The sequence below is a fragment of the Neofelis nebulosa genome, chromosome 5 (genome assembly GCF_028018385.1).
Source record: "Neofelis nebulosa isolate mNeoNeb1 chromosome 5, mNeoNeb1.pri, whole genome shotgun sequence".
Lineage (NCBI taxonomy): Eukaryota > Metazoa > Chordata > Mammalia > Carnivora > Felidae > Neofelis > Neofelis nebulosa.
The window spans coordinates 155,387,882-155,399,350 of record NC_080786.1 but is presented as its reverse complement, the minus strand read 5'-3'; the positions used below and the strand labels follow the sequence as shown (position 1 = coordinate 155,399,350).

General features: G+C 57.2%; 1 long non-coding RNA gene across 1 annotated transcript; it reads right to left on the bottom strand.

Annotated features, from left to right (window-relative positions):
• Nucleotides 1-3,103: 3,103 nt before the first annotated feature.
• Nucleotides 3,104-4,669, bottom strand: LOC131512885 (uncharacterized). Its single transcript, XR_009262360.1, has 3 exons — nt 4,580-4,669; nt 3,705-3,942; nt 3,104-3,179 (listed from the first exon to the last, which is right to left on the bottom strand). It is a non-coding gene; the product is annotated as an uncharacterized LOC131512885 (long non-coding RNA).
• Between the last annotated feature and the right edge of the window lie 6,800 nt (nt 4,670-11,469).

Sequence of the window (11,469 nt, the reverse complement as noted above, 5' to 3'; positions counted from 1 at the left end):
TCACTTTCTGACACGAGAGTTTGGATACCGAGATCCAGGGGTTGGATGTGTTCATTGTTCCAGGACTGCCATTCCCTCCAGGCTTGGCAGACAGATCTGGGAAAGAGTGTGTGAGATCTGTGTGTCTTTTTTTTTCCTTCAAGTTTATTTATTTTGTGGGGGGCGGGGAGAGAGAGAATGAGCGGGGGAGGAGTAGAGAGAGGGGGACACAGGATCTAAAGCGGGATCTGTGCTGACAGCAGCGAGCCTGATGTGGGATTTGAACCCACAAACCGGGAGATCATAACTTGAGCCGAAGTCGGACACCTAACCAACTGAACCACCCAGGCCTCCTCAGATCCATGTATCTTATTGAGAAGCGTAATTTCACATCAGTGCCTTCAACTACAATCTAACGCCCCAGGGTTTCTTCCAGCTTATCCATATTTGGGTCTGTTTCCTCTGATGGTGAGGAGGTTAGTCCTCGTGGTCCTGAGCATACGTGCACGTTTGCTCAGCCCCCGCGTATGTGATACACCTTCCTGCCACGCTGGCTGCTGCCTCAGCCTTTGTCCCTTCACACGGGCTGAGCTGGCCCGGGTTCTCTTGCCCCCCAGTGCACCAGCCACGTTCCCCAGCCCCACAGAATGAGGATTCCTTTTACAGAGTTTTATGCCCGGAATCAAGACTTAAGGAAGTTTTTTTCTTAAGACTCTGCTACTTGGCTTAACGTTACATTTTTCCTCCTTCCTGTCTCCGAGAATTTGGGCATTCCCCCCACCCTCCCTTCCCCTCTGATCCCTATTCCATGCTGTTTCATTTAGGAGCATCTTCGGGTTTCAGGGCGCCATGAACTTTTCTCTTAGACCCTCTGCTTTAAGAAAAAGCTGTGCCTTCGTTCCCTGAAGGAAACAAAGGGGTGGGTCTTATAGTTCAAGTGCCCTGCTGTTGCCCTGGGGCTAGTCCCTCCAGGGCCCCAGCCCTGAGCAGCATCAGAAAGGCATACCAGCCTTTCTTCGGCAGCTCTGGGAGGGGGAGACGGTAGGTTCCAGAAGAGAAGCCGTGAGCAGGCACAGAGCAGCACCGTCGTGCACTGACCTTAAAGTTCATAGACTGTCCCGCTCACCGCAGCCTGGGATGATGTCAAAACCAGGGGGCAGGGCGGGGGGGACACGGCACCAAACACACTCTGGTGATCGACCGGGATATTCAGGTTGGGGACCACCTGGCAAGCAAAGGTCTCGGCCCCAGCCTCTCGTTAAGATCTGCCACGGTTCACACTCCACAGAGCCGGGCACGGAGGACCCGAGTGTGAGTGCTGGGTTCCTTCCTATGCCCGTCCCCGCTCACCCCCGGCCAAGTGAGAGGCGCGGGCCCCTGGGCTCAGGTGCACTGTGACTTCGTTGCCAGCACATCTCCTTTCTCGACACACGCCTGAAGCCACAGAGGGGTTGGACACCTGGCTTCCTTAGCAAACAACTGGTTTGGCACTTGACTGCCCCACCCCCAGCGCTGGTTAGCCAAGTCACCCTCTTTATCCAGGTCACTGAACCTGAATCCAGTTCTCCAGGACTCTGTTTGCCAGAGGCATTTCACTGCCGCTGAGCCTGGCTGCTGATCACAAAAGCGTGGGCGGGGCGGGCGGTGTTATTAAGGCTTCTTGTTGACACCTCAGCAGAAAGGGAGCAGAAAGGGAGCGGGCGTTGTAGACGTTGACTTTCGGAGGAGAGAGGATCCTTGCCCCGAGCTTACGCTTGGGTGGCCGTGTTCTTGGAAACATAGACTCAACCCTGGACAAGTTTTCCTCCCCTCCCTCCCTCCCTCCCTCCCTCCCTCCCTTCCTTCCTTCCTTCCTTCCTTCCTTCCTTCCTTCCTTCCTTCCTTCCTTCTTCCCTCCCTCCCTCCCTCCCTTCCTCCCTCCCTTCCTCCCTCCCTCCCTTCCTCCCTCCCTCCCTTCCTCCCCTCCCTCCCTCCCTCCCTTCCTTCCTCCCTCCCTCCCTCCCTTCCTTCCTTCTTTCCTTTCTTCCTTCCTTCCTTCCTTCCTTCCTTCCTTCCTTCCTTCCTTCCTCCCCTTCCTTCCTTCCTTCCTTCCTTTATTCTCAATTATCATGGGAATCAGGAGTTCAGAACGTCCCCATACGGGCCCTGCACTGGACGCTCTGTGTGAGACCTCCGGGCCCGTCTCCTGTGGCTGCGCTCTAACATCTGAGATCAGGCGGACAGCGGCACTGTTGTCTCTTACGTGAAGAGAGGCACCGGATGGGCAGTCTGTTCCACGGAACGGTACTAGTCACGGATGTGGGCCACACGGGCAAAGAAAGTGTACTACATCATGAAAATCCAGGGTCAGGAATGGCTGGATCCAGGCGTTCACAGTGTTACCTCCCCTTGATGTTGGCTTTACTGCTGGGCCAAAAATGGCCCGAAATCTCCAAGCCTAAACAATCTTGGCTCAAGGATCCCAGTAGAAGAGCTTTTTCTCCCAATAGTTTTCCTTTCCCAATCCCCAAGCATCATTCATAGATTCTTAGACGCCCTTCCCCCACCACCCCTACGTTTTAACGGCTGTGAGAGTTGATGGCATTGTACAATTGAAACTGGCAGCATATTTTCTCCTTTGGAGGTGTTTAAGATAATGGGGCATCTTGCAGTTCATGGTATCTCAGAACGTTTGCAATATGGCGGCCCGGCTCCCTGGCTGTGTCCACCCTTAACAGCAATCATGGCAGGCAGGGGAAGAGAATGTTCGGGCCCAGCCTGGTTGATCTCATCCCCGAACGTGGGGTTGGTAGTTTCCCAAAGGAAGGTCGAGATGCTCCTACTGGAAAAGGTGGGCTAGAGGCTGGGTAGTGACAGCCACTGGTGTCCCCACACGGGGGGCCCTCTGTGGAGCGTCCACAGAACACCCGGAGCCAGCTGTGAGTGATTTGGAGCCGTGTGGGGTGTGTGCCTTTGCGTTTTCTCAGGGAAACAGATAGTAGGCTCCCCGATCCAGAGAGCCCCTCTCAGAACCCTGGGAGAAGGGGACTGAATGTTCTGGAAAGGTGTTGACTAGAAGCCCAATAATGCAGTCGCTGCCCGATGGCTTTGAAGCCGCAGCAGGTGGGTCACAGAGACAATCTGGGGGCCACCTGCTAGATGCATCAGAGGTGGGGGACAAGCCCCAGGTGCCAGTGCTCAGTGGAGACCCCAGACGACGTCTAGAATGAAGAGGGTTGTCTTTAGCCGCTGACCACTGCCCGGAAGGGGAGGCAAAGAGCCAGCATCCCAGCACTGGCCGGGCTCCCTGCTGAGGGGACAGGTTGGGGACAGTGTTCCTCACCCCAGCGGGACCCTCAAGGCCGCCCTCCTAATCGAAGGGAAGAAGCCACCGGATAAGAGAGAAAGGCCTGCAGGAACAGTCCCCTGGCTCAGGTAGCCACTCTGCTGAGCACAGGAGGGGAAGAACATTCTGGAGCCTCCTAGGGAGGCAGCTGCTACGGGCCATGGGGACGAAGAGACTAACAAAGACTAAGTTGTCTCCCCGGTTAACGGTTAACGGAAAGTGCTAAACTCTACATTTAAAATGTCTGCCTCGGGGCGCCTGGGGGGCTCATTCGGTTGAGCGACTTGGGCTCAGGTCATGATCTCGTGGTTCAGGAGTTCGAGCCCCTCCTCGGGCTCTGTGATGTGCTAGGAAGAGACAAAAGCAAGCCGGCTGCCGGACAGGAGATGCTCTTGCTTACCGGTTTCCACGCCGGGGTATGTTCAGTTAAAAGAGGAAATATACAGTCGTGCGTGGTTCCTCCCAAAGCGTGAGTGGTGCTGCCCCAGGGAGCCGGGCAGGTTCGTCAAGCCTCAGTCCCTCTGTGACAGCCAAGCAGAACTCCGTCTCCCTGCGGGTGTCTTCCTTCCTCCTCACTGCCTGGCCCAGCCGTCCCACTGGGAGGACCAGGAGGGGCTGGGGGTTGGAGGGGAGGTGGCCTGTGGGCAGAAAGGAGACCTCGGCGGTGGCAGCTGTCCCCTCCGGGGCTGTGGCCACGGGACCTCGTTTTTCTTCCTGTCCTCCCTGGGCAGCTGGGGGAAAGAGGCGACACACAGTGAAGGCCCTGCTCCTTGATGAAGGCCGACCAGCTCCCCAGGAGAGAACCTTCCCCGCCTCTGCCTCTCCTGTGCCTCCCAGGGATGAAGCCAGATGGGGAGGGACTTGCCTCGTGACGGCTGTCCCTGGGGAGGGCGCAGGGCCGTGTGAGACCCCGTCCGCCTTCGGGGTGGTGACGCTTTAGTTGGGGGGAAGGAGAGGCGAGTGACGTGGGATGATGCCAGCGGAGTGGAGGACAGGCGGGTCCCACATCCTGGCTCTGGGAGCTCAGAGAGGGGAGACAGGGGCCAGCTGGAGCTGGTCTTTCCAGGGTGGATGGGAAGGGGGGAGAGGGGAGCAGATCTGGGGGAGGGAGGGCACCGATGGACGCATCCCAAGGTGGGAGCTTGGAAACACCCTTTCACGGAAATGGCGGAAGATACGCTGTATTTCCCTCCAGCCAGAGGTCCGGCAGACGCGGAGGGGCCTGCCTGGTCCAGCTGGTGAGGCGGATCCCAGCCTGTGTCTGGATGTTGTCACCTGTGGACGGCCCCGGGCCTGGGGGACAGCACGCAGGAGACGGCATGGGTCCGTCAGCCGGCTGTGCGGTCTGCGGACTCTTCCTTCTCGTCCGCGATGAGAAGCCCAGAGCCTGAGAACAAGCATGCGGGAAATGTCTAGCCACCCGACAGAGTGTTTGACCACTGGATCTGGCAGGAATACTTTCGGGATGAAGGCCGAGGAGACGCCCGGGGCAGAGGTGGGGACTGCTGGCCGCCTTTCGGGGAGCAGTTAGACCAGGCCTCTCCCCACCCTGCCCTGCGCCGCTGCCGGCTCTCTCCCTGCCCCACTCCAAGGACGGGACCGGCTTGAATCTGGATGCGCCTGACCCAACGACTCTGGCACATCTGGAGGGGGGCTGGGGAAGGGGCTCAGTGGAGGAAATCAGGTGGATTCCGTGAAGGGGAGAACCGGGCCAGCTGGCTCTCCAGCCTTCACCCCTCTGTCAGCACCCAGCTCCTGCAGGGGGGAGGAGCCCTCCAGCCCAGGTGGGCAGAGGCCACGCCCCCATCATCCGCAGAGCCGCGTCCAGATGGATGGGCCCACCTGTGCACACAGGGTCTCCAAACATCGGTTACTAACTCATGTCTGGGAAGTAAGCGGGGAACCCACTAGACGCAAAGAATGCCCCTCGCGGGGAGACAAAGACACCACCCCAAGCCACCAACCAAGCCGGGGGTGGGGTGGGGGGGCTGAGGGGGGAAGAAAATGGAGACAAAGCATGGATCAGAAGAGAAATTTGTAAAATCTATAAGCATTTCAGAGAGAAAACAGGACATTTAAAAAATTTTTGGGGGGGGCGCCTGAGTGGCTCAGTCGGTTAAGCGGCCGACTTGGGCTCAGGTCATGATCTCGCTGTCCGTGAGTTCGAGCCCCGTGTCGGGCTCTGGGCTGACAGCTCAGAGCCTGGAGCCTGTTTCCGATTCTGTGTCTCCCTCTCTCTGACCCTCCCCTATTCATGCTCTGTCTCTCTCTGTCTCAAAAGTAAATAAACGTTAAAAAAAAATTAAAAAAATTTTTTTAATGTTTATTTATTTTTGAGAGAGAGAGAGAGAGAGACAAAGTGTGAGTAGAGGAGGGGCAGAGAGAGAGGGAGACACAGAATCGGAAGCAGGCTTCAGGCTCCGAGCTGTCAGCACAGAGCCCGAGGCGGGGCCCGAACTCACGGACCGCGAGATCATGACCTGAGCCCAAGTCAGACGCTTAACCGACTGAGCCACCCAGGTGCCCCCAAAACAGGACATTTTAAGTAGATGGAAAGCAGGACGGGAATGTGTGTGTGCACACACATTTAGAGGACAGAAGTTGAAAAATTTGTAAATGTGATGAGAGAAGACTCTTCAGGAAGGGAAAGTCAGAATCATTCCAGCATCCCTGTGACAGGAGGGCCGGGACGGAGAGGAAACGCCCCCAGGCTACAGGACAGGGCGGTCACATGGAGGTGGCAGGTGCGCAGAGCATCCCTGGCCGGATAGCACGCACAGCACTGGCGCCACGCCCTGGAACAGCAGGAGGGCGCTCAGAGGCCCTCCCACAGCTCCTCGGGGCAGGACTTAAACCCACAGCATCAGGCTTCTAGACAACAAAGCAGAAGCCAGAAGCCAAACAGTGCCGGCAACATTCTGAGGCAAGTGCCCTAACTTTCTCCTTTAAGCCTCAGCGTCCCGCCCACGTTCCGGGCTCCCTTCCCCCTGCGCTGTTCTCTGCACCGCCCACTACCACACGGAGCCGAACCTTCTAGCTGCAGAGTGGAGCTGACTTCGAGATAAGTCCGTTCTGTAGTGAGCCGTCCATGGGCATTTTGCTTTCACTCACTGTATTTCATTTCCAGGAGCTCGACTTCATTCCTTCCAAATCTGCCTTGCGTTGTTCAGCACGTGTCCCGTGTTCAGGTCTTAGCTTTACACCTGTCATCATTTGAAATGTGTTTACTTAAAGCCGTTATCTGGTCATCTTGTTGCCTGAGGGTCTCAGGAATCTCATCTCTCTGTTTATGAGGCCTGCCGGTCGACCGTCTCCTCGTGTGTCATAATTTTGGATTGTGAGCTCATGTTCGGCAGGGCCGTGCCTGTGGGAATCGTATGTGCCTGGGCCGAGGACGTGTTTGTAAGAGATTCGTGTTTGTAAGGCTCGGGGTCGTCCTGTGATCACTCTTATGTGGATTTTAGGGCCGGGAAAGGGACAGACCCAACAAGACAAAATTCTCAAGGGGAATTGCTTTCCATCTGGGGCACAGGCTGAGACAGATGTGCCTTAGGTGGGTGTGTTTCCTCAGGGGCCCTTCAAGGGGGTCAGGTGCGGCCATAGCTCCAGGCCTTACCTCCTGCCCCTGAGACGTTCGGCCCAAGCCCCCTCGTAGGGGACGGTGCTGGTCTTTATGTCTCTATTAGCCTCTGGAGAGTCTGGTCCTTTCCTTCCTGCTATGTTTAGCTAATCATTTAAAAGGAACCTCCCATTTCGTACAACCTTCCTAGCTGTGTGGTAGAAAGTTCCCATTCCAGTCCACACAAGCCAGGGGCGCGTCGCCTCATAACTGATCATCCTAGCGATGTATATGCAGTGAAGTTTGATTTCATTCTCGGCGATAGGACTCACGGGGTGGCTGTGGGTGTGGGCGAGGTTGTTACGAACGCCGTCTTCCGCCTTCGGAAATTAATACCTAAAACGTCAAACAGGAAAAGCGAACCAATGGCGGTGTGAACCTGTGATGGGCGAGCGCTGGAAGAAAGGGCGGTGAGATTGGACCGTGGCCACCTGCGTGGGAGAGCTGGCTCGGGGTGGGCCGGCCGTGGGCCCAGAAGCTGTGGCCTTCTCTCTGGGGGGGGGGGGTTCCCCAAAGTACCAGAGTCAAGGGGATCTGTTGTCACTTTTCAGGGCAACTGCCTTGACTTTCACCATTAACACGAGCTGTTTTGTGTATCTCCCGGTGTGTGTGACGGGGCAGGTGCTGGGAGCTTCCCTGCTGTCGGGCAGGAGGAGGGGGGGTGCGGATCAATGACGGCACCTCAGCGGGCCCCGAGGCCCACCGCATTGATTTAGAACCGGTCGCCTGACTTTGTGATGAACCCACACCGACTTTCTCTCTCCACGCAGCTAAACCTCTGCGCTCATGGTGGCTTCTCGGGAAGGCAGCATGACCAGGGAACTTTCCTCCTCGTCCCTTTAGCCCCGAGTGGGAATAACCGATGTTTACTCGATGCTGAGTAACTGGGCGGGACTTCCCAAATGAGCTCGTCCCTCGTGCTCCCCTTTCTCCACCCAGACTTCGGATTAGCCTCCCCAGGAAGCAAAAGCCTTTGCCTGGGACCGTGGATCAGACCCTACCCGGGCCTCCTCCAGGTGCCTGGGCATGTGGGCAAACCTAGCTTGGGGGGCGGCAGAAGGCACGGGGACCTTTATCGTTCCGGTGGCCGCCACAGGGAGAGAGCACAGCGCTCGGTCAAGGCTGTGGCCTGCCCCTGCCATTCCTGACCTGGTGCCCTTGGTCCAGTCGCGATGCTGGGACACTGAGCGGGTCTAAAGTTTCATGAACCGTGAAGCGCTGTTGCAGGCACATGGCTCAAAAGAATTGCAAACAAAGACTCAAAGGAATACAGGTGCACATGCTCTGGGTGCTGTTCCCGACGGCCCGGAGGGGAGACAGCCCCATGTGCCTCAGTGGGCGGACGGACGAACAAATGTGCTCCATCCGGACGCTGGAGTATCATCAGCCGTGAAAGGGACGGAGTCCTGAGGACGGGCGACAGACACGGAAGCTCACATGTTACACGATTCGATGTGCGCGAAGCGTCCAGAACAGGCAAATCCGTGAAACGAGGTTGGCGTTGGGCAGGTGCCCGGGGAGGCGGAGGAGGAGACGTGGCTGAACGGGTCGAGGGTTTCGCTTTGGAGGGTGGGAATGTGTGAGCTGGACGGAAGCCGTGACTGGGGATGGCTACCTGGATCTTGTGTGCATATCACCTCAATAAATTTTTAAAAAACAGGGAGGGGCGCCCGGGTGGCTCAGTCGGTTAAGCGCCCAGCTCTTGGTTTCGGCTCAGCTCATGGTCTCGCCGTTCGTGGGTTCGAGCCCCGCCTGGGATCCTCTCTCTCCCTCCCTCTCCCCCCACCCCTCCCCCTGCTCTCCAAGCAAAGAAAAGCTCAACAGAAGCGAGGGCCACGCCAGCCAGAACCTGAAGCAGTGCCAGCAAATGGCCGGCGTGTCACCGTTTGCTTCCATCCCGCCAACGAGGCGGTGGGTGAGTTGGCTCGCCAGGAACCGAGCCCGGGTGCTCCCGTTCTCTACACTGACTTCTCTCTTGTTTTGTGATTTGCCCAGTTGCTTTTCTAGGTGCGTCACCGTCACGGAAGCCAGCTAGGCCCGCTACGCGGCGCAAAGAAGCCAGACTAAAGCGTTCAGTCTTTTATCCGCCTCCCCTGTCCTTGGGTAGACGGTCCTCGCGCAGGACCGCGTTCCTGCCGAGCACCGGGGGTCACCTCCTGTCCTCTTGGTTAGAAAGGGCAGTGTCGCCGAGTTCACTGACTTCCCTGCGCCTCTGGTCATGTTCTGAGGGACGTCAGGTGGTGAAGACAGCCGGCTTCGGGGAGAGGGAAGGGAGGAGGCTCAGAGGTCCCCGGCCCGGGGAGCCAGCCTTCGGGTGGCACAGCATCCCTTCCTGTGGCCCCAGCATGCGAATGAGGTGCTAATGAGGAGTGAGCCTCCTGGCCTTTTCTGGATTCTTCCCAGCAGATCCACGAGCTCTCGGGACCCGGCTTCTCTGGACTGGAGAGAGGGGCTCACACCGGGGTGGTGTTCAGGTCCCCCGTCCCCACCCTGCGCTCCTGCCGTTTCCACGCTCCCCGCGAGGCTTCCTCCCCAGGCCAACTCCACCATGGGAGCTTTATCTTCGTGGGAAAGGGGCGGCTCAGGCAGCGGGCCCCCAAACCACACCTTTTGGGGCAGTGCTTCTAAAACGGCAAAACAAAAACACTCCCCAAAAGGCCGAGGAGGTTGGCACAGAGCTTTTGGGGGCGTGCTCTCTGGTGACTATTAGCTGCGGCCGTCACGACCACCACGCCCTGGCCGTGGCGATGTTGAGGACGGAGAGGTGGGGCTGGCATATCCAGGGAGAGTCTTTCAGGTTATTTCGCTCAAATCTGACCCTTCCAGAAGGCTTCTGTGAGCTCTGACCGGCCTGGGGACCTGTGTGGCTGATGCTCGTCACCAACACCTGTCAAGGGCTTGGCCTCCTTCCTGGTTGTGGGGAAAAGAGCAGCTCAGCCCCCCCGAGACTCCGTGTTTGCCAGGGCTCTCCAGAGAAACATAGCAAGAGGATGCGGGTATATAAATATTACGAGGTTTGTTGGAAGGAATCAGCTCACACAATTACGGAGGCTGCCGGGTCCCAAAGCTGCACGGGGGCCGGAAGATTGCGGACCCGAGGAGGACCCAACGTTGTGGTCCAGATCCGAAGGACAGCTGCTGGCAACATGCCCTCTACTTCAGGGGAAGTCAGCCTTTGGCTCTATTTACTCCTTCAACTGATTGGACACAGCCCACCCCCATTATGGAGGGCAATCTGCTTGACTTTGAATTAATTCAAATGTTAATCTCATCCTAAAGCACCATCACAGTAACATCCAGAATAACGTTTGGCCAAATGTCTGGGCACTTTGGCCCAGCTAGCCTGACACATGAAATTAGAGGTCATATTCCCCTTCCCCTTCTAAGCAGCCTTGTGTGCCCAGGGCAGCACAGGATTGCTAAATTGCTCAACCCAGGCTCCTACTGGGCGCCCCTTCCACTGGATGAATGTCATTGTCCTCGCTTGGCATCCAGGTAAGCTCAGGGGAGAGAAGGGACTGGTTCCCCCAGGGGTACCCGTGGTGCCGGGCCACACTTCCTATCTGCAGAGAAGCATCTGGAGGGAGGGGTTAGCACAGATAACCCACACAGCTGCTGGGCTCGCGAGGCACCAGAACCACTTCTACCTAACCGGGCGCATTTTTCCCTCGTTTATCAAAGCTGGTGTGGCCTGTTGGGACCTGCCACAGGAAACTGTCACCTAGACCTACCCAAGCAAGGCCTTCCTGGGGCGGGCCGGCCCCAACCTTCAAGTGGCCTCCCCGCTGTCCTCACGGGGCCTCTCTGCACTGTCAGCCCAGGGGAAGGGCTCCCTGGGGTCCCCCCTCCCCTTGGAAGGAAGCTTCTGGGGGCCTGCCAGAGTCAGGGCATCGAAGCCAGGGGCCAACTTGCCTTGACCTTGTTCATTAAAACAGAAGCCAATGCCACCATTCCCAGGGGCTGAGGAGGCGGTGGCCATTCTGTCTGTCCCCACCGAGGACCCTGACTGTGCTTCAGGAACCAGGCGCAGCAGTGGGAGCCCGGACCTGGGCTTCTCACCCACAGAGAGGAGTGTGGTCAAAAGCATGAGGTGTTGGTTTTGGGGAGACCCGGGGCTGACCCCTGTGTAGCCCACAGTGCCCAGCATGTGAAAAATGTGGGCGGGATTGTGGGGTCCCCCGTCCTTACAAAGGGCAGGTCCATCCCTAAGCGTCACTGGCTTGTTAAGGCTGCTTGCAGGCTTAGCAAATAAAAACACAGGATAAGAAAGAACAAGGTGCCCGGTTACATTTGAATTTCAGAGAAACAATGAATCATTTTTTTAGTGTAAGTATGTTCCAAACATTGCATAAGACAGTATTCAAAAGTTATCAATAATACAGCTTATGAATTTGTATTAAAACTTAAAATTCTCAGGGTGCCTGGGCAGCTCGGTTGGGTAAGCATCTGACTCTTGATTTCAGCTCAGGTCGTGATTTCACGGTTTTGGGAATCGAGCCCCACGTCAGGCTCTGCACTGACAGTGTGGAGTCTGCTCGGGACTCTC